The sequence below is a fragment of the Salvia hispanica genome, chromosome 5 (assembly GCF_029641045.1).
Source record: "Salvia hispanica isolate PSC_SH4W2 chromosome 5, Shi_PSC_v1, whole genome shotgun sequence".
NCBI lineage: Eukaryota > Viridiplantae > Streptophyta > Magnoliopsida > Lamiales > Lamiaceae > Salvia > Salvia hispanica.
Genome location: NC_142696.1, coordinates 26,108,307 through 26,132,965, shown reverse-complemented (window position 1 = coordinate 26,132,965; position 24,659 = coordinate 26,108,307). Strand labels below are relative to the sequence as shown.

General features: G+C 40.2%; 3 pseudogenes; 2 read left to right on the top strand and 1 right to left on the bottom strand.

The window, feature by feature from the left end:
• Nucleotides 1–8,530: 8,530 nt before the first annotated feature.
• On the top strand, nt 8,531–9,475 carry LOC125189611 (wall-associated receptor kinase-like 1 pseudogene; annotated as a pseudogene).
• A 5,810-nt stretch (nt 9,476–15,285) lies between these two features.
• Nucleotides 15,286–22,708, top strand: LOC125189612 (putative late blight resistance protein homolog R1C-3; annotated as a pseudogene).
• Nucleotides 18,781–21,142, bottom strand: LOC148926550 (uncharacterized; annotated as a pseudogene).
• Nucleotides 22,709–24,659: the final 1,951 nt, after the last annotated feature.

Below are 24,659 nucleotides of genomic sequence, written 5' to 3'. Positions count from 1 at the left end.
GCCTTTCTCAAGTGCACTTATACATATTCCTCTATCAAAATCCACTATTTTGATCATTCTGAATTTCTACTAATTAAAGTAGAATACTTATAGCAAATATAAAGTTTTAATCATGTCAAATATGATTCCCAAAACTTTAATTATATAATACCAACTCAACTTGGTATTAACCTTGCTATATAACTTGTGATATAAATTTATGCATGAACATAATTACCTCATCACAATGACTAATTGGAAATTAGTCCTTATGAAAAAATAAAACCGAATGATTGCATTCTTTGTTTTATAGTCATAAATTCCAAGAGTTCATTTATTTAACCATTTGTTGTGATCTTTAGAAATACTTTTCTTTGGAAATCCAAAAGCAATTCTAATTTTAATAGCTAACTTGGAAATGTCTTTTAATGTTATTAGAGTCTTAGAAAGTGTGCAATTCATCACTTCTTTCATTCTAGGGTGTGAACCCTTTTAACTCTATCAAACATTACCTTAATTCCATTTATGAATATTCTATGAGACAAAATTTAGCTCCCACTTTTAAAAATAGAAAAATACTAGTCTCAATATTCTTTAAGGCTATTAAAACAATTTAAATAGTGCTTGGAGTTAAATTCATCCTAGTTTAATAAAACAAGCCATGACGCTCTTATTAAACACTTAGAATTTAATTATTCATTAAGAAAAGCTCCCACTATTTTAATTATCACTTTCACAACAAAATAAATAAAACAATAACTAATCAAATAGTCAACTCTAGGCTTGGAACATTAAAATAAATTTAATGTGCACACTATATTTACTACACAAGAATTTCTAGTATTTATAATAAATACTTATCTTGTTTCTAGGTGAATTTAATTTACTTGTCTTGTAATCAATTATTGTGATTATTTTTCTTACACCTTTATTTGAACAAACGCGATCATAAGATCAATTTATTTTGTATTGAATCCATGTCGAACATTAATGTTCTATTGACTCTTCAACAAAATAATGGTTCAAAAGACTTAAGGATTAAAGAAACTTAATAATCAATACTTCTAGAAGAAACCTTCATAATAATTGAATCAACAATTTTTAATTACAAGTAAACATTTTGATATTAACCATGTTACATTTGATGTCATAAATAATTGGATAGTCAAAACTTCATTTATCTAATAATGCAAGCATTATAAAATGACATCGATAATCCAAAAACACAATTGATAAACCAAGAATAAAATTCCATATCAATAATCCATATGATATCAAAACCAAACAATATCAAAAACTCTTAAAATTCAACAATGTAAACATAAAAGCAAAAATAAACTCTTCTGACTTGAACATGGTCATCTCGAAAGTCCACCCCTTCTTTTCATCTTTGTTTGAGCAATCACAAGCTTATTATAAAGCTCCAAAAACGAAAACCTTTTGTCGCTAAACAAAATTTCATTTCTGACTTCATTAAAGCTATCTGGAAGCCCATCAAGGATCATTATTTGTTGGGTTTCTGGGTCAACTTCCCCTCCCCCCCCCCCCCCCCCCCCCCCGACAAGTGAAGTTTATTGAAGTAGCCAAGCATGACTAGGGCATATACCCCCACGTCTTGGCCCTCTTCAAACACATCATGCCTTAAATGCTTCACAGCGGTACCAGCTCTTATCTTAGAGGACTTTTCTTCAAACCACGTGGGCTTGTTGACCAACGGCCTTTTGGGTTCGTCAAACCTCTCAAGGGCATTGCCAACACTGGCCAAAACGAAGCCCTTGAGATGACATTCTGCGGTATGCCACTGATCAAGAAACTCCTTGTCCTCTCCTTGTAGATGGTATGTGGGCGGACGAACCTTGCTGAGAATCAATTTCAAGTCATTGATCAAACGATCAACATCAAGTTTACTTTTCCATTCCTTAAACAATTCAGAGTCATGCTTCCTCGAACTAAGTATGGCATAATAAATATCCCAAGTGTCAATCATCTTTCGTTCAAGCTGAGAATAAATACCAATAATATAAACATGTAAAATTTCAAAGAATTGCAAATAACCACAAAACAATTCATCAATTTTACATCCACAAAAATCAAGCACAAACGTTCTTCTACTAGGAAGCCGAGTCTTATTCATGCAAGAAATTCATTATTTTTACTGGCCACAATGTCGACAGATAGTCCAGAGACCATAAGAATAGCATGGCTGACTAACAATGCTAAAGCGTATAACCATAAAATTAAGCACTAAGGATTCTTTACTTGCGCGTGAACTCCTCTAAAGAAAGGTCGAACCGGACAAGCACCTCCTCCTATAGCTCCCTCTAAGCATTATTAAAATACAATCCTTATAATTTCGCAGTAATATTACTGAAAAACTAATTTTACGATTTTAATAACCTTTATCTAGAGAAGTCCAAACTTACGAACTGGTAATGTTCCTCCCGTAAAGACAGGCCGGTCACTACTTCGCACTAAGACCAATTTTATGGAGGCCATATACAAACGTGTTGTAATTATCGCTTCATATTTTCTTGTTGGTGGTTTTAATAGTTTAATTATCACTTAAGCAGATAAGGCAGATATCCATATTCAAAGAGTAATTAAACATGTACTAGCTATGCATGCAAGGCAATAAGTACATAGGTGATGCACGAGTTAAACTAGATTTTAACAAATAAAATCATAACTCAAATTAAATATCCATCAATCATCAATAAAACATGTAAACACATTTACATAAGGTTCACATAAACATAATGACGAAACTTGATCATTTAATTAAGCATCTAAAATAAATAGGTAGAATTAAAATTCTATCTTCACACAAACAAGATTATCTAGACATTAAGTCCAATCTTAAACAATCATACATTATTAGTTAAAATAACGTATCTTGATTATTAGAATTACCTTTTAATACTATTATGATTTTCTTAGATAGAATTAATCCATCCTTATCCTAAAATTAATGTCTAGGTGTATATCATAAAAGATTAGCTAAGTCTTAATTTAAAATGCCCACTTGGATATATAAATCCGCATTTATCCAATTAAGACTAAATCCATTTAAAACACACCAATTAAATTTGAGAACTAAATTTCTCTTAGCTTTCATAAAATCACATGACAAGAAGAATCTTATTACATCTTTAATTCAAAATGATGTTTTCTAGATGAAATAAAATTCACCTTCATCAAAATTAAAGACAAAATTCAACTTAAATAAATAATTAAGGATTTTAATAGCAAAATTAATGCTCTATGAATTTTCATACCTTTAAATCATATTTGATGTTATCTAGATGAAACAAATTCACCTTCATCAAAATTAAAGATAAAATTCAAATTAAACTAGGAATTGAATTCCAATTAAAATCCAATTAACTATTTCAAACTTTAATAATTTAGGATTTAAGTAGCATGTTAATGCAAAGAATTTTTCACTTCTTTAATTAAACTGATGTTATCTAGATGAAATAAAATTCACCTACATCATATTAAAGACAAAATTCAAACTAGGAATAGGATTCCAAATAAAATCCATCCAATTATTATATATGTAATTTTCGAAAATTTGAAGGTTTAAAACAATTGAAAAACTCATGTCTTTTCCTTAGGTATATATCTAGGAAATAATTCCATAACACACCAATTAAAATATAGACAATTTCAATTAAACCTTAAAATTAAAACATGAAAGCATATTAAGAGAATATTCTTTAAAAATCCATCCTTTTAAGGAAAAACCAAAAATTAGATCAATCAAATATTGAATTCCCTTATGTTAATTATTATGATATTATCTAGATGGAAAGAATCCATCAAAATCAACTAATTAACAAATTAACTCAACTTATTTGACCTAATTAATCAATTGGCAATATTTTAAAGAAGACAATTATTCTCTTTTAAATTAGAATCTTGATTTAATTGAAAAATCATTCTAATTCCCACAAGATATTTAATTATTCTAGGTTTAGGATTTTAAATCACAATTATAAATAACTTGTGCCTTAAGAAACGAAAAACACGAAAAACGAAGAACGAGACGACGCAACGACGCAACCCAAAACCCTAATTAGGGTTTGGGCCGCCACGGGCCTCGCGGCAGCCGCTGCTGCCGCGCCCGACCTCCGCTGCCTCCTGCGGCTGCTCCCACTGCAGTAGCCGCCGCCGCCGCTGCCTGCCGCCGCCCGAAGACGGCGCCGCTGTTGCTGCTGCGAGCGTCGCCACTGCCCGGAGTAAGGGCTGCTGTCACTGCAGCATTTCCGCCGTGACGCTCCCACTGGAGTGGCCGCCGCCCGCTGACTGCCTCCCGCCGCCGCCCGAAGACGACGACGCCGCTGCAGCTGCCCGGAGTCGCTGCTGTCAGCCGGAGCTGCTGCCCGGAGAAAGATGACGTCGCAGCTGCCTTTTCTGGAGCTGATCGCCACTGCCGCCGCCGCCTGCCGCCGCCCGAAGACGACGACACCCCAGCCACCGTGGCTGCCTCGCTCAGCCGGATCTGGATCGGCGATCCCCGACAAGGCAAGATCCACAGCCCGGTTTGATTGAACATGCCTAGGGTTTTAGCCCTTGTATTCCTTTTTCGTTTTTCCGATTTAATTAATCTTGATTTATCGCGGTCGCTTCGCTTGACCGAGATCTTAAATCTTAATTATTCGTTTCTCAATTTGTAACAATTCTTTTATGTTCATCACATATGCATATTTAAACATCTAGCATTTAAGCAATTTAAATTATTCTTGCATATTAAGAACATAAAAAATATAGATCTATAAATACTTGCTTAGATCTAGAATATTCTTGTGAAAAACTCGAATAAAATTCAAGATTCATAATATTCTTTCATCGATCCAAGTATTCAATCATGGACCACTTTATTTCTTGATTCAAAAACATATATTCACTTAAACACATACATATATGTAATCATCAAACATATAATCTAGTATATATTACTTAGAATATATAGATCTAATGTTGTTCATCATAGATCTAGAATATTTTTGTGAAAAACTTGAATAAAATTCAAAATTCATAATATTCATTCATCGATCTAGAACATCATATCATAGATCCAAAAATAAAATCAAGAAAAACATAGATCCAACACATATTGCATTATTTTCGAAAATCCCAAGTTTTTACACTATAATTTTCAAAAAATTCAATTAATCAAATACATAATCAGAGCCTAAAAAATGGCTCTGATACCAGTTGTTGGGACTACCGCAGCGGAAGACACGGAAACCAAACAGGTCCTGGAACGGATCTATTTAGGTGATTATGCATTCAACTCCAATTTCATGCAATATTCATAGATCTATAGATATAACATCAAATAAACACATAATCATGCATATTCGATGTAGATTCGATTGTTACCTCATAATCCATCATTGGATTGACGTTGCTAGCTGCACCACCCGGAGATCCTTGGTTTATCGACCACGAATCTTCCGTACTATTCCCTTGTCCTTGATTCTCCATCCGTGTGGGCGGATCTTAGATAATCAATTAAATAACTTTGAATGGATCTAGGGAAAGCCAATACAAACACCAAATTGTCTAGATCTAATCCTATGAATTAGGATAGATCAAGAACAACAATCAAAACCCTAATTCTCCCACGTGCTAGGCACGAAAATCGAGACCAAGAGGGAGAGAGAGAGAGAGGCGCCGATTTTGGCGGCTAGGGTTAGGGTTTAGTGTGTCTTGGATTGTGTGCTAGGGTTTCCCTTTCATTCATTATTTATAGTGGACCTTATTGGGCTAGTAAGGGGATCCATGGAATGACTTAAGTGTTGGGCTCACCCATTAGATAAATTACTAATTAAATCAAATGACCCATGATTTAATATATTATCAATGGAATATTATTTTATTCCACTAAAGAATAATATTGCACTCCCACTTAAATCACCAAATTACAAATAACTTGGGTCCATTTTATTTTATAATATTTCCCGCGTTTAAGATTATCTTGATCCATCAATTTAATTCTTTTGTCTGCTATGTGACTAGAATTAAATTAATTCTCCAAAGAGTTTTTCTAGTTTGAAACTTTATTTATTATTCGTGGAATAAATTCCAACTGCGCAGATTTCTGAATAATAAATTCCTCTTTCAAACACCTCATTGGGGATCACCCTTTTAGGGATTTAATCATACCACACTGGGCACGCGAATTCTATGAAATAATATTCCAATACCTTCATGTTATTCAATTACTACCACCCAAGATATCATGAACTTGAGTTACGTACAAACTCTCACATATTGATAAGTCAAAGTGGCGTTTGATTGAATAAACAATATTGATATTAATATCATAGACTAGAAAATACTAAACTTTCTTGAAATATATTCTTTCAGTAGATAGCAATAAAGAATACATTTCGGATTAGATCCTTTCAGTGCTTTACCACACCGGTGTTACTAATCTCATCTTAGGTAAGAGAGAATTATCACAAACACCGCAACCGTACCAATAGGTAGCCAAAGCCTATCTAGGTTGTGAATACGTTTTTCTTCTTACTAGATCTGGCCAAGTCCCCTACTGAAAAACTCATGAGGAGATTCATCGAATTTCCCTACTTGACCTTCTTAGTAAAAAGCCTTAGACTTGTTTATCATATTTCAATAATAAACCATTTATATTATATTATTTATTCTCATAATTAGGTAAACAAGTGGACGTGGCGTTTCTCGTATACATGCACAAGCTGACTGTACAAAGGCATGTACGCTCGAAGCATCTTTTAGTATACAAACCCCAACAAGACTTTCCTAATTTGGACAGACAAGCATAAAGGAAAAAGCAAGACAAGAATCCTTAAACTACCAGGGTCTGGAAAAGCATGTAGAAAAGTAAAAGAGACAAAGCAGATCGTACTGACAGGGTCTCGAGGATATGTAGAAAAATTAAAGTACATGCAGAAAGGTACTGACATAAAGCAGATCTGGTTCTACCTACCAACAACTTCATCTTCTTCGGGAATCAAACGAGAATAGCTAATAAAACAGAGTAACAAACACCATGAGAACAGAGCAAGCTTTAGATCTAAACTTAAAACAAGAAATTAAAGCCTAAACTAACCAATCTACGCTACTGGACCTAAAGGATGCAGAAACAGAAAGTAAACAGCCATAATCATGCACAACATAAACAACAAACTCCAAATACGCGAAACTCCAAATCAAATACACCACGTTTCAATAAAATCCAAACATCTCCATACGCGAATCCCCAACCTCCATCAACAAACCAAATATATGACAGCTCCAAACATCCAACAATAACAAGACGAAAGCTAAAAGCAAGAAATAAACATAAACTCAGAGATATCCAACCAAAAGCAAACATAAACTTCCATAATAACTAGAAATAGGTCCGAATCCAGTAGATCAAAGTCAGAAGTTAAAGTCGCGAGACTTAAAAACCACAAAGTACTAAACGAAAGCAAATAAGATTGTTTCTTCGCCTTCACAAGGCGGTGTTACACAGCAAAATAACGATGATGATGAGAACCACGGTGGCCAGAATCTTCCATATCCAAGTGCGCAGCAGACGAAATGAAAATTTGAAGTGTGGAACTAGAGCTAGAGCTAGGAAAGTGCAGAAGAGCCGTTCACGGTCTGTCTTGTTCTTCAAGGTTGAGCTCCTTATATATGTGAGGCTCTGATCCCTAGGGTATCCCTCTGGTGATTTGACGCTCTTGCCCTTGAGTAAGACTCTCTAAAATAATTTGCTCTCGCTCCATTCTGCTCCTGTCGCCAACTTTTGATTCTCCCAGGTCCGAACGACGACTTCTAATTTTTGCTTCAATTTCATCTCTTTTGCATCTGCCAGGTCAGGTAACAGCAACTCCTATGCCAAGCAGATTTACTACGCACCTGAACTCATAAACGCACATTAGCGCCCCAAATGCACACAATTTTAACCCTAAACCGATGCATGAAACGAGCCTTATCAATACCGCCCGAAAATAAATGACTCACTTAAGATAATCAAACCAAATAATCAATCTGGATCATTGGAATGGAAAAATAGATGGTATAGATATTCCTCGTTATAAAATTTGTCAGTTACATATATATCAATTTATGATTAAATTGGAAAATATAGATGCTAGTTAGTTCTCCTAAAAATGTGATAAAATTTTTAATTTTACATAATTCTTTGAATTCAAATCAAACCTTTATTGTTTGGAAGAAAGTAATAATCATATATGTGGCTCAATTGACGTCTTTTTATTTTGTAAATTTTACTATTAATTTTCTCTCTCTGAAGTTTCATATAGGTATAGGATCTGGATTGGGGTTTCTACTTATAATCTCGATGTTCTTTTGGTTGTATAAATTATTGCAAAAGAGAAAGAAAAAGTTGGTAAAAGCTAAATTCTTCAAACGAAATGGTGGTCTTCTCTTGCAACAACACACAAATGAAGGTGCGCTTGGAAAAACAATAGTTTTCGCAGCAAAGGAGTTGGAGGTGGCTTCAGATAACTTTAATTAGAGCAGAATTATTGGATAAGGAAGGCAAGGCACTGTCTATAAAGGGATGTTATATGATGGTAAGATTGTAGCGATAAAAAAATCAAAGTTGGTTGAGGTGAATCAATTGGAACAATTTTTAAATGAAGTGGTGATACTATCACAGATAAATCATAGGAATGTGGTCAAATTATTGGGGTGTTGTTTGGAGACTGAGGTTCCTCTGCTTGTTTACGAATTCATGCCAAATGGGACACTATTTGATCTAATACATGATCAAAGTAGTGAATTTCCATGTACATGGAACATGCGCTTGAAAATTGCAGTAGACATAGCAGGGGCAGTAGCGTACTTACACTCTGCATCTTTTGTGCCTATCTATCACAGAGATATCAAGTCTACTAATATCCTCCTAGATGAAAAATATGTTGTCAAAGTGTCAGATTTTGGAACATCGAGGTGTATTGCTTCAGATAAAACTCACTTAACTACTCTGGTTAAAGGGACGTTTGGATATCTAGATCCAGAATATTTCCGGTCAAGTCAATTCACAGAGAAGAGTGATGTTTATAGTTTTGGGGTAGTTCTTGTCGAGCTTCTTACTGGACAACGACCAATATCTCTTGATAAAACAGAAGAGGAAAGAAGCCTAGCGACACGGTTCCTTGTATGCATGGAAGAAGAATGTGTGGATACGATTTTAGATCCACAAGTTCAGGAGCAAGGAAGAAAGGAAGAGGTGACCCTAGTTGCGAAGCTTGCACAAAGATGTTTAAACTTAAAAGGAAGAATGAGACCAACTATGAAAGAAGTTGCTACTGAATTGGAAAGTTTCAGGATATCTGAAATGTCGAGTGGTGTTAATGTTGAATCAGAAGATGTGAGATATTTCGATGATATGCCCATGATGATTTCGGACACTGAGTACACATGGACGAACAGTTATAAAAATGTTTTTGCATCATCATCATTAGACACGCGCCCATTAGTCCGTTAGTGTTATTTTTTAGTGCGTCATAATATTGACGCATTTATAGTAGACTCAAATAAGATGATCAAGACTTGGTTCAATACGATCTCTGCGGTTGAAGATTGTAATATTATGGAATTGTTTTACATATAATTGTTTTAAGTTAATTTTATTAAATGTTTTGGACTTTTCATATTTGTGGTTTTGTTCCTCTGGGTAGGATCTATAAGAAACAACCCGAAGATCCCCTATGCACTTGCAAAAACTCTCTTATTTTTCTTACTAGTTGCTCTGTTCTTATCACCCTTGCACACTTCCTTATCAATAGAACTTAGCTCAATTTATAGAGCAATGACATCATAGGTGGTGACTAGCAAATATTTCATATGCACAAAAGTAATACTAATAATACTAATAATACTACTAGTTATTCTGTTTTAATAATTTATCAATCATTTAAAATTTTACTTCACAAAATATTTTTTTAAATTAATCTAAAATTTCTTTAATAAATAAGCTGGCTGTTTAGACTCAGTCTTTCTTGTGGGGTCAATACTTCACAAGATGTTTTTTTAAATTAATCTAAAAAAATTGTTATACGATATTTGTAAGGAATTGATGGCTCAGCTGCATGATTAGAAGAAGCAGCTGATCACAGCTGATCTCTCAATCAGCTCTTTCAGCAACCGTCAGATTAGATTTTAAGTTTGGGGCTTTTAATCTGAACCGTTGGATGCACATATCAATTAGTTTTGTGATAGGTTTAAATACAAGTTTGTTTGGAGTTTGTTGTAATCGTTTTTTCTTCCGTTCTCAACAATCAGTAAATAGAATTACATTTTCAATCTTGCAATTCCAATCCCAGTCAATTCTCGTCGGTTTCAAGTTTGTTCTACAATCACTTCTACAATTGGCGCCGTCTGTGGGAAGGTCGCCGACGAAGAGGAATCAAGCTCGGGGGAGAGGTCTGATTTGGGGGAATCGAATCCGCGAAGACGATGGCTTCAAGATTTGAGGCCGAGAAATTCACAGGCAAGAATGATTTCGCATTATGGAGGATGAAGATGCGTGCTATGCTGATACAACAAGGTCTTGCTTCCGCTCTGACGAGTGAGGGGAAAGAAGACAAGGAGAAGGAAGATCTCGATGAAAAGGGCGTGCAGAAGCGTGCGGAGATTGAGGCGAAAGCTCATAGCGCAATAGTCCTTTGCCTTGGTGATAAGGTACTTCGAGAAGTTGCGAAGGAGAAAACTGCAGCGGATATCTTGAAGAAATTGGAGGATCTCTATCTCACGAAGTCTCTTGCAAATCGCCTACTGATGAAGCAGAGGCTATACTCCTACAGGTTCTTGGAAGGGAGAGGGATCCTGGAGCAATTGGAAGATTTTAATAAGACCGTCGATGATCTTGAAAACATCGATGTGTCAATAGGAGATGAGGACAAAGCTATTCTCCTATTGAATGCGCTTCCTCCGTCATATGATCAACTTCGTGATGCGATCTTGTATGGCCGTGAAAAGACCATAACCCTGTTGGAGGTGCAATCGGCATTGAGGTCGAAGGAACTGCAGAAGGGAGATTCGAAGCTGGGAGACTCGACATCTGAGAGTTTGAATGTAAAGAAATTCAAAGGAAAAAGGCAATTCAAGAAGCCTAATGATAACCTCAAAGCCAGCTCAAGTGATCAAAAGGAAACACGATCTTGCCATTGGTGCAAGAAACCGGGCCACTTGAAGAGAGATTGTTATGCTTGGAAGAGAAAACAAGAGAGTAGCGGTGGCAAGGTTGTGAACTCAGCTGAGGAAGTTGAGGAAGATGGGTCTCCTGAGGCATTGAATGTTATGGAAACGAAGGAGGGAGGATCTTGGATAATGGACTCGGGTTGTAGTTTTCACATGTGCCCGAATTTGAGCTGGTTTGATGATATTAAAGAAACATCTGGATCTGTCATTCTTGGTAACAATCAGATATGTTATGTAAAGGGAATAGGCACTGTGCGATTGAAAGTTGAGGGTGGATGCACGGTTATCTTGAATGGTGTTAGGTATATTCCTGAAGTGAAGAGGAACTTGATTTCTTTAGGCTCTCTTGAGCAAAAGGGATGCAAATTTGTGTCAGAAGGTGGAAAGATGATTGTGAGCAGGGCTGAAAAGGTGTTGATGGTAGCAGAAAGAAGGGGGAGTCTGTATTATATGACAGCTACCGTTCAGAGGAGTTCTGGGGAGCTACACACTGTGGCTGGTTCTGTGAATCTATGGCATGTTAGACTTGGCCATCCGGCTGCTGGAAGTGTGAAAGAACTCATCAAGAAAGGAGTTCTGCAATGCTCTGATGAAGATGGTGCAATCCAGTGTGAGGAATGTATATTGGGGAAGGCCAAAAAGTTACCATATCCCAGAGGTACACACTCTTCAACTATGCCTCTAGACTATGCCCATAGTGATCTATGGGGGCCGGCTCAAGAAAACTCAATTGGAGGTGGTAGATACTATATGAGTATAATAGATGATTTCTCTAGGAAGATTTGGATCTACATCTTAAAGCAAAAGTCTGAAGCTTTCAACAAATTCAAAGATTGGTGTATGGAAGTTGAGGCTGAAAAGGGAATGAACTTGAAATGCTTGCGGACTGATAATGGCTTGGAGTTTTTATCAAGGGAGTTTGATGTTTTTTGTAGATCAAAAGGGATTAGAAGACATAAAACGGTCCCTATGAATCCCCAGCAAAATGGGGTGGCAGAAAGAGTAAACCGTACTATTCTTGAAAGAGTGAGGTGCATGCTCTTGGCTGCTGGAATGGAGAAGCGTTTTTGGGCCGAGGCAGCAGCCACAGCAGTGAAGTTAATCAACAAATGTCCTTCTTCCAGCATTGGAGGTGATACACCAGACTATAGGTGGTATGGAAGACACAGCAATTATGATATTCTTAGAACTTTTGGCTGTAAAGTGTTTGCACATGTAAACCAGGGCAAATTAGAAGCAAGGGCTCTGAAGTGTGTCATGATTGGATATCAACGTGGAGTCAAGGGATATAGGTTGTGGTGTGTGGAACCTGGAAATGCAAAGGTCATTATAAGCAGGGATGTAACTTTCTGGGAAGATGATCTGCCATTTAAGAAAAAGGCTGATGTTGTGACTGAAGCTTCTAAGTTTGAGGTGGAGGCTGAGGAAATTGTTCAAAAGCAGCAGGATGAGCAAAATGGTGAGCAGCAAGGTGGAGCTACTCCTGATGCTGATAAACATGGTGACCGGCAAGGTGGAGTTGCTACTGATGCTGATATTGATGCCCCTCAGTCAGATCAACAGACACAAATTGAACCAGGAAGCTATAAATTGGCAAGAGATCGTGTAAGGAGAGTTATAAAACCACCAGCTAAGTATTCTGATGCTGAGTTTCTGTTTTTTGCACTATTAGTTGCCGAGGAAATAGAATACTCAGACCCTAGCACTTATGAAGAAGCCATGGATTGTAAGGAATGGGAAAAGTGGATGAAGGCCATGGTTGAAGAAATTGACTCATTACTCAGAAATGGAACTTGGGTGCTGGTAGAGAGGCCTGATGGAAGAAGAGTGGTGAGCTGTAAGTGGATTTTCAAGAAAAAACTAGAGGGTGCTGATAGTGAAAATGTCAGATTCAAAGCCAGGCTCGTTGCTAGAGGATTTACACAGGAGCATGGCGTTGGCTATGATGAAGTTTTTTCCCCGGTTGTAAAACATACTTCTATCAGAATACTATTGGCAATAGTTGCAAGGAGAGATTGGGAGCTTGAACAACTTGATGTCAAGACAGCCTTCTTGCATGGGGATTTGAAGGAAACTCTCTATATGGCACAACCAAAGGGCTTTGTGAAGGCAGGAGATGAGGGCAAGGTATGCTTATTAAAAAAGAGCATATACGGCCTCAAACAAGCTAGCAGACAATGGCATAGGAAGTTTGATGACCATGTAATCAAAAGTGGTTTTTTGAGGTCAGCATATGATGAATGCGTTTACATTAAAAGTGTAGGTGGAGCTGTTGTAGCTTACCTGTTACTGTATGTTGATGACATGCTCTTGGCTGGAGCATGTCCAAAGGAGATTCAGAAGGTAAAGCTTGATCTCAAAAAGGCTTTTGAGATGAAAGATTTAGGGCCTGCAAAGCGCATACTGGGAATGACCATTATCAGAAACCGAAAGAAGAAGGAAATATGGTTGACACAGACAGATTATGTGTTGAGATTGCTCAAGAGATTTCAGATGAGTAATGTTAAAGAGGTCTCGGTTCCCATGAGCCAACAATATAAACTGTCAGCTGATCAAAAGCCTAAGTGCAAGGCCGAAGAGGAAGAAATGAAGCATATCCCCTATGCTAACATCATTGGAAGCATTATGTATGCTATGATTGGTACCCGGCCAGACATTGCGCAAGCCCTCTCAGTAACCAGCAGGTACATGTCTAATCATGGGAAGGAACATTGGTCTGCACTAAAATGGTTAATGAGATATTTGAAGGGAGCTTCTGATGTTGGGATCTTGTTTAAAGGGGATGCTGAGTTTAAAGGAGATGCTTTGACAGGATGGTGTGACTCTGATTTTGCTGGGAACATAGATACTAGAAGATCACAATCTGGTTTCTTATTCAGTTTATATGGGTCCATTATCAGTTGGAAGAGTAGCCTTCAAGGGGTGGTTGCTTTGTCGACTACAGAGGCAGAGTTTATGGCTATGACTTCTGCTGTCAAAGAGGGTAAATGGCTTAAGGGAATATTGGAGGATTTTGGTATAAAGCAGGAAGGAGTCAGCATTGGTTGTGATAACAACAGTGCATTGAGCTTAGCAAAGCACCAAGTGTACCACGAGAGAAGCAAGCACATAGACGTGCGTTTGCATTTCATCCGGGAGGAGATAGAAAAAGGTTCAGTTAGAGTATTCAAGGTTGACACAGCTGAGAACCCAGCTGATATGCTAACTAAACCAGTACCGAAAGAGAAGCTCGATGTGTGTATGAAACTTGTGAATCTTTGCAAGAGAAGCTCAGTTAGCAGCTAATCCATCAAGGTGGAGTTTGTAAGGAATTGATGGCTCAGCTGCATGATTAGAAGAAGCAGCTGATCACAGCTGATCTCTCAATCAGCTCTTTCAGCAACCGTCAGATTAGATTTTAAGTTTGGGGCTTTTAATCTGAACCGTTGGATGCACATATCAATTAGTTTTGTGATAGGTTTAAATACAAGTTTGTTTGGAGTTTGTTGTAATCGTTTTTTCTTCCGTTCTCAACAATCAGTAAATAGAATTACATTTTCAATCTTGCAATTCCAATCCCAGTCAATTCTCGTCGGTTTCAAGTTTGTTCTACAATCACTTCTACAATATTGGTCAACTTTGATGGCATTAGCATATCATGGAAAATCAGATCAAAAGCCTTGCACAGTTTCGTCTCCAGTTTTTGTTTGGTTAAAGAAGCAAATCAGAGATCGCTCTCTGACGTGCAGTGCGGTATGGATTATGCTGCTATATATTGATTCACTCGCGGAACATCTAGACATGATCTTGGATCATCAATTCTGTATATATTGTTCTTCCGGTCAAAGTGTTGATTCTTACATTCTGCTTCAGAAGAAGCCACGCATTGAAAGGCTACATGAAAATATTATTTTTTTATTAAATTTTCTTGGGGATTTAGCAAGAGAAGCTCACAACATACTAAGAGCACGATTCACAAATGCAGTAAATCAAGCAAACAATCTCTTTGACTTTGGCAACCTCAAGTCAATTGCAGAAACAGATCTCAACAAGGAGATGTTTTGCGACGAATTGGAAAAGTCAGTTGCAGAAACAGATCTCATCCGGTAAGAAGCGATGCAGATCAAAAGTAGCAGGAAAGTTCAAATGCCATCAAGAGAGACGGGCGATGGCGTGGTTGGGCTTGAAGAAGACTTACTGAAGATAAAGAGCCGGCTATGTGAAGGATCATCCCAACTCGGAATCATCCCCATTGTTGGGATGGGAGGCATTGGGAAGACCACTCTTGCGAGGTATGCCTATGACGACCCTTTAAGTGTTCAACACTTTGACATTCGTGCTTGGCTCACAATATCGCAAAGTTCTAACATAAAGACAATTCTTCGCACGGTTCTGCGTTCCATTAAGGACGTGTTCAACGTTCATGTTCCGTTTTGGGTCCATAATGATGAGTTATTGAAAGGGAGGAGATATCTAATCGTGATGGATGATTTGTGGGATACAAATGTGTGGGATGAGTTACAAAGGATGTTTCTAAATGATCTTAATGGGAGTCGAATTATCATAACTACAAGGGAGTTAAGGGTAGCTTCTTACATGAACATCGAGTATCATAGCCATCCTCACCACATGCATTTGATGAATGTAGAACAAAGCTGGATGTTACTTAAAGAGCAGAGTGTTTGGATGTGAAAGTTGCCCTCTAGAATTGGAGAAAATCGAGGAGGTCATAGCAGAAAAATGTAGAGGGCTTCCACTTGCAGTTGTGGTGATAGCTGGAGTTCTCTCTAATAAGGCCAATCGGAGGAAAAACTATTGGGAAATCATAGCTAGGAATGTATCAAAAGTTGTTTACACAAATGATGAACAATTCAATAAGATATTGTCTCTGAGTTATAGACTATTGCCTAATCCTCTAAGGCTTTGTTTTCTGTATATGGGCTGTTTCCCAAAAGATTGTGAGATCAATGTGTCAAAACTAATCAAACTATGGGTGGCAGAGAGTTTTCTGACATCAAGTGACTCTAAAGTATGGAAGAGTTGGGATATGAGTATTTGGAAGAATTGGCTGCGAGAAGTCTTGTCTTGATCATAAAATAGGAACCGATGGCAGGATTAGGACAGTCAAGATACACGATCTCTTGAGAGACCTCTGTTTGCGAAAATGTGAGGAAGAGAACTTTGGTTGCACCATAAATGAGTTTTCGGGCAGCTTTCCTTAAGGTATTGAGAATTCAAATCACCTTAGTGTATTCTGTAACATCTGTAACATCTTTGGTAGTAATCCAAGCATGAAAGCATCACGTATGCATACCATCCTTCTTTTCAAGCACTGGGCCTTTGATTCTTGGAAAAGTTTTAGACTTCTGAGGGTATTTGATGGATTAAGTGTAACTATACACCCAAAATCCAGCTCTGATATATACATCAGTGAGCTAATTCACTTGAGATACCTTGCTTTGACCTGTGAGCCAGTCAGGCAGATGATCTGATAGGAGTGAAAGGCCAATGGAACTGATGAGCACGAGGAGTGCTCTCTCTGCTGCAGCTAAATACACCAACTCACACCACAGATTGTAAATGCAGAACAAGAGAGAACGAGCAAATTTTATTGATAGGAAAATAAAGGGAATGATAATCCTCCGCAGAGGCCTACGACCAAGTCGTCCAAAACAATTAATCTCTCCAAGATATTCTGGACTCCCTAGTTTACAATTATTTATACTGAATAATAGAAACTACTAGAATGCATAAAAATAGGAATCCCCAGATTTGCTCGATCTACTCCTTTCCAGCGCCTACTTCCAGATTCTTCTCCTTTGAACCAACTGCCTCCCTACTTCCTCGGTGGCTGTATACCTTCCAGCCGTTGACCGTATCAACTGCCCCGGTCGTCGAAACAGCCTTGTCCGCAAGGCTGAAAAATGGAAACTGGCCTCTAACACCCGCCACATCCATCCAAGTGGCTTCATCATCCTCTAATCCGTACCATTTAATGAGGACTTGGTCAACAATTTCTCCATCCCGTGAGTCAGTACGCCTTGCTAGCACCTTGTTGGGAATGAAAGGAGGGTCAGCATTGACGAGGCCGTCAGGAAGCGTTGCCTCTACTGGCGCATCCCCAATGGCACGTTTGAGGAGTAAAACGTGGAACACCGGGTGGATGCGGGCCGAGTCGGGAAGGCGATAAGCTGTCATACCAATGCGAGCTTCGACCCGAAATGGCCCAAAGAAACGAGGTGCCAACTTCCTGTTGCGGGAAGTGAAAAGTGAGGGCTGACGGTGGGGCCGGAACCTCAAACAGACCAGGTCGCCCACACTGAATTCGACGTCCCGGCGTTGCTTGTTTGCGGCCACTGTCATTCGCTCCTGGGCCCGCCCTAAATGATGGCGCAGCAGCTCCAACACCTCATCACGAGAGCAAAGAGTGTCTAGAACGGACTGTGCCCGAATCTCTCCTGGAAGAAAGGCATGCAAGGTGGGTGGAGGGCGACCGTAGACCACCTCGAACGGGGTCATGCCCGAAGCTGAGTGGGCGCTTGTGAACCACCTCGCTTGTGAATAGTTCCGCCACCTACCGGGCCGTGAAGGGGTGTCTAAGGCCGATGAAGTGAGCGTATTTAGAAAGGCGGTAGACGATGACGAAAATGCAGTCAAGACCCCCCGCTCTCGGCAGTCCTGAAACAAAATCCATGCTGATATCTTCCGAAATCCGATCCGGAATCGGCAAGGGCTGCAGGAGACCGGCTGGAGATTTGGTCTCGGTCTTATGCCTTTGACACGTCGCGCATGCTGCGACGAAATTTGTGACTTGCTTCATCATACCGGGCCAATAGACGTTCGAGGCAATCCGGCGATATGTACGGTAAGCTCCTGAGTGTCCCCCCGTAGGTGTAACATGGAATTCAGCAAGTAACCTTGGTATCCAAGGAGAACGGGGTGGGACCACTATCCTTCCCTTGTAGAACAGAGTACCGTGGACTAGCTCGTAATGAGGGGAAGTTGGCTGGCCGGCTTCCAAGGCAGCTTTGATCTTAGCGAGGGCTGAATCGGTAGACAGCGTCGCCTGGATTGTTGACCACTCTGGCCATGATGGGATCGAGATGGCCGAGAGTTCCAACGCCTCCTCGTCGAAGGGTGGGCTAGTAGTTGGCACAGACTACGCTGATCCGTGTGAACGACGAAGCGGCGACCCAACAAGTAAGGGCGCCAATGATGGATGGCAAGGACGAGGGCCATGAGTTCCTTCTCGTAGGCTAATTTGGCTAACCAACGAGCGGATAAAGACTTGCTGAAATAGGCCACCGGTTGACGCTCTTGCATTAAAACTGCCCCAAGACCTCGGCCCGAGGCGTCACACTCAATCACAAACTCCTTAGTGAAATCTGGCATCCGGAGGAGAGGTGCCGATGTCAGCGCTGATTTGAGAGAGTCGAAGGCGGAGGCCGCTGCCTTCGGCCAAGTCCAGGCTGTTTTGGATTGGGGTGCCAACGGCTTCCTCGGGAGTTCCGTCAGTGGGGCTGCAATCTTGCCGTAGTCTCGGATAAAACGGCGGTAGTACCCTGTTAGCGCAAGGAACCCCCGAACACTCTTTAAGGATGTCGGAGTTGGCTAGCGGAGGACTGCCGAGATCTTGGCAGGGTCCATTTTAACTCCTTCAAAGGACACGATGTGGCCAAGATACTCAACGTTGTCTCGACCTAGAAGACACTTCTTTGCGTTGACGACGAGGGCATGGTCATGCAGGGTCTCGAAAACCTGGCGGAGGTGGCGCATATGATCCGCCCATGTCGCGCTATAGACGAGGATGTTGTTCATCAGACTCTGGAATGTTGCCGGAGCGTTGGTGAGGCCGAACGGCATAACCAGGAATTCGTAATGGCCGGAGTGGGTGCGAAAAGCCGTTTTAGGCACGTCGTTGGTCGCCACCCGAATCTGGTGGTATCCAGCTTTTAGGTCGATTTTGCTGAACCACTTGGCCCCATGTAATTCTTCAAGTAATTCCTGTATCACCGGAATAGGATACTAGTCAGGTACCGTCCGTTTGTTGAGTTCCCTGTAGTCCACGCAAAACCTCCAAGAACCATTTTTCTTGCGAACGAGGAGGACCGGGCTAGAGAAAGGGCTAGTGCTTGGCTGAATCACCCCGGAACTCAGCATCTCGGCGACGAGCTTCTCCATTTCATCTTTCTGCAAGTGATTTCTGCAAGTGATTATACCGATACGGGCGAACAGAAACAGGGTTAGTACCTGGAAGGAGGGGTATCTGGTGGTCAATGCGGCGGCGGGGAGGTAGTCCTGCGGTCTCCCGTGTGACTGCCGGAAATTTCTCAACCAATTTCAGCAGTTGTGACCGAGCTGCCGAGGATAGGGCCTTGCTGATTCCGAAAGGCTCCGCCACAACCTCCTTCTCAATTGCATGGAGGACCCAGCAGTAGTCCCCTTCCTCGAGGCAACGGAGGTCTTGGGTGGAACAAGCCCGGCGCATGAGTGATGGATCACCCCTGAGCGAGATGGGGCGTCCGTTGATTGCGAAATCCATGGACGACCGCTGCCAATTTGCCATAACGTAACCGAGGGAGGCCAGGCATGAGACACCCAGAATTACGTCAATGTTCCGGAGGGGAAAGACGTAGCAGGACACCACAAACTCCTCATTCTCCAATGTCAGAGGCACGCCCCTGCAAATCCCCGCTGCGCGACGTGTTGTACCATCGCCCAGCACCACTGAGTAGGGTGATGTGGGAGTAACTGGCAGCTGGAGCCGTTGGGCGCATAAATCTGATATAAAACAGTAGTTTGCACCGCTATCGACCATCACCTTAACCTGTTGAGAGGCGATTTTCCCAAATAGCTTCATTGTGTTCGTCGTGTCTAGGCCATTCAAGGATAGAACAGATAGCTGGGGTTCAACCTCTGTCTCCAACACTTCTGAGTCCTCGAGCTCAGAGTCGGTGGGCGTTTCTTCCTCCTCATCGCAGATCAGAACGTTGAGAGTCCTAGGGGGACATCTATGGGCTGGGCCGCACTTGACACAGGTACCTGCTGCGATGTGCCGCCTATATTCCTCCGGAGATACGTTCCGAAAGCGTTTGGATACCGGCTTTGAAGAGCCAGATGAGTGAGAGGGGTTTTGTGAGTAGCCCTTTGAGAAAGAACGAGTTGATTGGGCTGTGTATGTGTGCGCCTGGGAGGATGATTGAGAAGGCGCTGAACGCGGGGGCTGAGTGGACGCCATCGTGTCGATGTCTAGCGCTAACTCGACCGCATCCTCATAAGTAGTGATTTTAGCGGCCTTCATTTGTAGATGGACCTCAGGTCGAAGTGCTGCCATAAAAAATCCCAAGTATTGCTGACACGAGATGTCCGGAACCTGTACGAGGCGCGCCTCAAAAGCAGCCACGAAATCTGTCAGAGAAACAGTGTGGCGGACTGCAGCGAATACTTCATATTCATTCAATGCCCCATTGCCTCCAAAGCGTTTCATCAACTCCCTTGCAAACCGAGCCCACGGCAGATCCGGAACTCGCTGTCGCAACAACTGGTACCAAGGGAAGGCAGCGCCTGCCAGAGCTACCATTGCGAAGCCTACCCGGTCCTCGTAGGGGGTTTCCGAGATCAGAAAATATTGCTCTGCCCGTGCGAGCCATGCGAGGGCGTCCGAACCATCAAAAGTTGGCATGGGTGACGCCGAAACACCGCCCGCGGATGCTGACTTTGGCCCCCGATTCATTGAGGTGGATTCGTCCTCATGTCCGGCAGTCCCCTTAAGTTTGAGTGAAGCGAAACCCTCGCGCATCTCCTGAAGCATGGCAGTCAGTTCTGATCGTACCTCCGTGACTTGGTCATCGGTGCGGCGGAATTAGGCATTCAGTTCCTTCGCCGCCGCATCCAACAAGAGCCTACCATGTTCCAAATCCTCTGTAGTCTTCTCCAATTCGTCCAGTCGCGTGTCCGATCGAGAGTTCACCATTGTTCACCGCACCAATTGATAGGAGTGAAAGGCCTATGGAAGTGATGAGCATGAGGAGTGCTCTCTCTGCTGCAGCTAAATACACCAACTCACACCACAGATTGTAAATGCAGAACAAGAGAGAACGAGCAAATTTTATTGATAGGAAAATAAAGGAAATGATAATCCTCCGCAGAGGCCTACGACGTCATCCAAAACAATTGATCTCTCCAAGATATTCTGGACTCCCTAGTTTACAATTATTTATACTAAATAATAGAAACTACTAGAATGCATAAAAATAGGAATCCCCAGATTTGCTCGATCTACTCCTTTCCAGCGCCTACTTCCAGATTCTTCTCCTTTGAACCAACTGCCTCCCTACTTCCTCGGCGGCTGTATACCTTCCAGCCGTTGACCGTATCATGATCACACTTGTATATAACTCCTTGTATCACCTTCATAATCTTCAGACTTTAATCTTCAGAATCAGAGCATTTATCCGAGTTACGTCTGCCATAATTATGAACAAATATGGGCTTCCTAAACTAGATGATGAAATAAGACATCAGGAATATATGGAATTTGAAGTTTGGAGGATGCCAAACTTGAGGCACCTCATCTTGTTGGATGGCTTCCTGCCTGATCCCTCCACAAAGAGTTTCAAACAGATTTCTTGTTGGAAAAGCTAAACGTGTATGCAGAGCCCTATCCGATCCGGAAGGGTTATGATCTGTCTCAGAATATTGCCTTCCCATTGGCATTGAAAAAGTTGAGCTTAAGTGGGTGCAGATTTCTGTGGGAGGATATGGGAATGATTGGATTGTTGCCTAATCTTCAAGTGCTCAAACTGAAACGGCATGCCTGTCATGGACCTGAGTGGGAAACAAGTGAAGGGGAATTTTGCCAACTGAAAGTACTGCTAATTGAGAGCACAGATCTCGTTCAATGGACAACAGAGAGTTCTCATTTCCACAAGCTTGAGCAGCTAACTCTGTTTGAATGCAATAAGTTGAGGGATATCCCGTGTGAAATTGGAGAGCTAGATAGCAACGCTTCAGCTGATCGAAGTTGATATAAGGGACTCAACAGTGGTGGTAATGAACTGCGGGTCCGTTTGCTCAAGTCACGCAGATGGGAGAATTTCGCTTCATGGTACTATAATTGATTGATTGCATTGATTTATGATCCTTGTGTGTTTCTGTATGTTGTGTAGGAGGAATAATTATGATTTGCTAGTTAGTAGTTGGTATCGTAAATGTCATATTTTACATGTGATTGATTGATATGGTCCCGTCGTATACAGGCCTAACCTTACCCGTCACACATGGAGGGCCACAGACTCCACTGCAGGCCAGCACCCCATCTACATCTCCAAGCCAGCTCAGGAACAAGACCTCGAAGTCTAATTCAGGTCACATTAGGCCTGACATAACCACAAGCCCACAGCCTCCATCCACTCCGAGCAGCCTATATGACTCCAAGCAGCCCGCGGCTCCATACGCCAAGCCTCAGGAATTCAGCCCGCCGCAACTGTCTGACCTAGACGCCAGATCACACGTCCTAGTGTCCCACCAAATAGAATGATTTTGTTTGGAGATCAGTATCAACCTATGTGATCCCTTATACTTTTAGATCTTCTATAATTTTTTTTATCGAGTCATAAACCATATTAAACGCTCTCTCTTGGGTTTTGTTTGTCGGTTCTTTCCCGAGTTGAATTAAGAGTCATAGTGTTCAAATTTTCTGTGTATAGGAGATTTGTTTAGTTTTAAAATTATTGGTGTTTGTAATTACTCTTCTCATCACAATCTGTTATTTCCTTTTCTGCTTAAATTCATGCATGTTGTTCTTCAAAATAGTGTGTAAATTTATTAAGAACATGAGAACATAGAATTAGGAGATTGCATGTTTAGCTTATTCCAGATATATAGTACTCCCTGCGTCCCACGAAAGATGTCACACTTGTGGGACGACACGGGATTTTAGGAGGTTTTGTTTTGTGTGTTAAATGGAGAGAGAAAATATAATTTTTATATTAATGTGAGAGAAAACTTTTTCCAAAAGGGAAAATGTGTGATCTTTTATGGGACAAACTAAAAAGGAAAGTGTGACATCTTTTGTGACGGAGGGAGTATATATTTTCCCAACAAGTAATCCCTCTGTCCTAGTTAAGATGACTCCTTTCGTTTTTCGCACGTGTTTTGTAAAAATCATAGTAATAAATAGTTAAAGTGGAGGGAAAATAAATTACGAGAGAGAATAATATGAAATAAGCTCTCTTCTACATTATTTTTTGTCTTACTTTACTTTTCCTCCACTTTAACTATTTATTATGTTTTTCAAATCACATGCATTTTAAATGGGACAGGCAGAGGCGGACATAAGAAGGGGCATGGGGGCCCATGGGACCCCCAACATTTTAAAAAAATATAGGGTATTTTAGTAATTTCACATTAAAATTAAATTAAATATTAATTAATATTATATTGTGTTTAACCTATGTGAGTTAAATGGACTCTTCTCATCTCCAGATGTCACCCGCCGCAATTCTTCCTCCCTCTTTCTCCAATACATTTTTGTACAAAATTATTGTTTATACAATAGAATCAAATAGGGTTTTTGGCTTTTTAAACCAAAACCTTTCCCCGAATTCTGGTTTTTCCCATGAACTATGAGATTTGTTTTTAAAACCACGAACTTTCATTTCGTTAGGATTTTCCCAACCCGACCCGAATAACACATTTTCGACCCGAATAGCATAATTCAAAATGTTAAAGTTGTGATTTGTTTATTCAAAAGTTGTCATTTGTTATGTAATAATTGTGAGTGTATGTATTATTGTGCCAAATAGTATACAAGTAATCAATTTAGTGACAAATAGGATTAAAATTGACATGTAGACAACCCGGGTTTTGTCGTTGACCCGCCAGGGGAAAATCCTAACGAAATAAAAGTTCGTGGTTTTAAAAACAAATCTCATAGTTCATGGGAAAAACCGGAATTCGGGGAAAGGTTTTGGTTTAAAAAGCCAAAAACCCAATCAAATAAGGCATTTTCACAATTTCAATTCCTAGAATAGTAGAACTATTCGGCACTTCCTAAATCAGAGTAAGAGAAAATTGCTTTTTATTTTAAAAATGGGGTGTCTTCGTGTTTGAGCTTTAAAAGTAGGAAGATGTTAAAATGACAACGCTGTTTTGGGTGACACTGTGCCACCAATCTGAGCTGTTAGATTTTGGGTGAGATGTGGATCCTATGATATATAAACTGTCACATGGCATAATAATTATATACAAAAAAAATATGGGATTAGGCGTGGAGGGGTATTAAAGGTATGCCACCAAAATCTGATTTGGACGGTTTTATTCTTCCATAAATTCAAGCAATTAATAGTATGGTAGATAAGGTAAGTTATTATTCTTCCTAATATTACGGCATGTACATTATATTTTGTAAAATTATAGATTTATTTCTCTTATAATGTCGATTATTTGATTTCCTTTACTTCTTTACCCATAATTTTTTCATATGCATG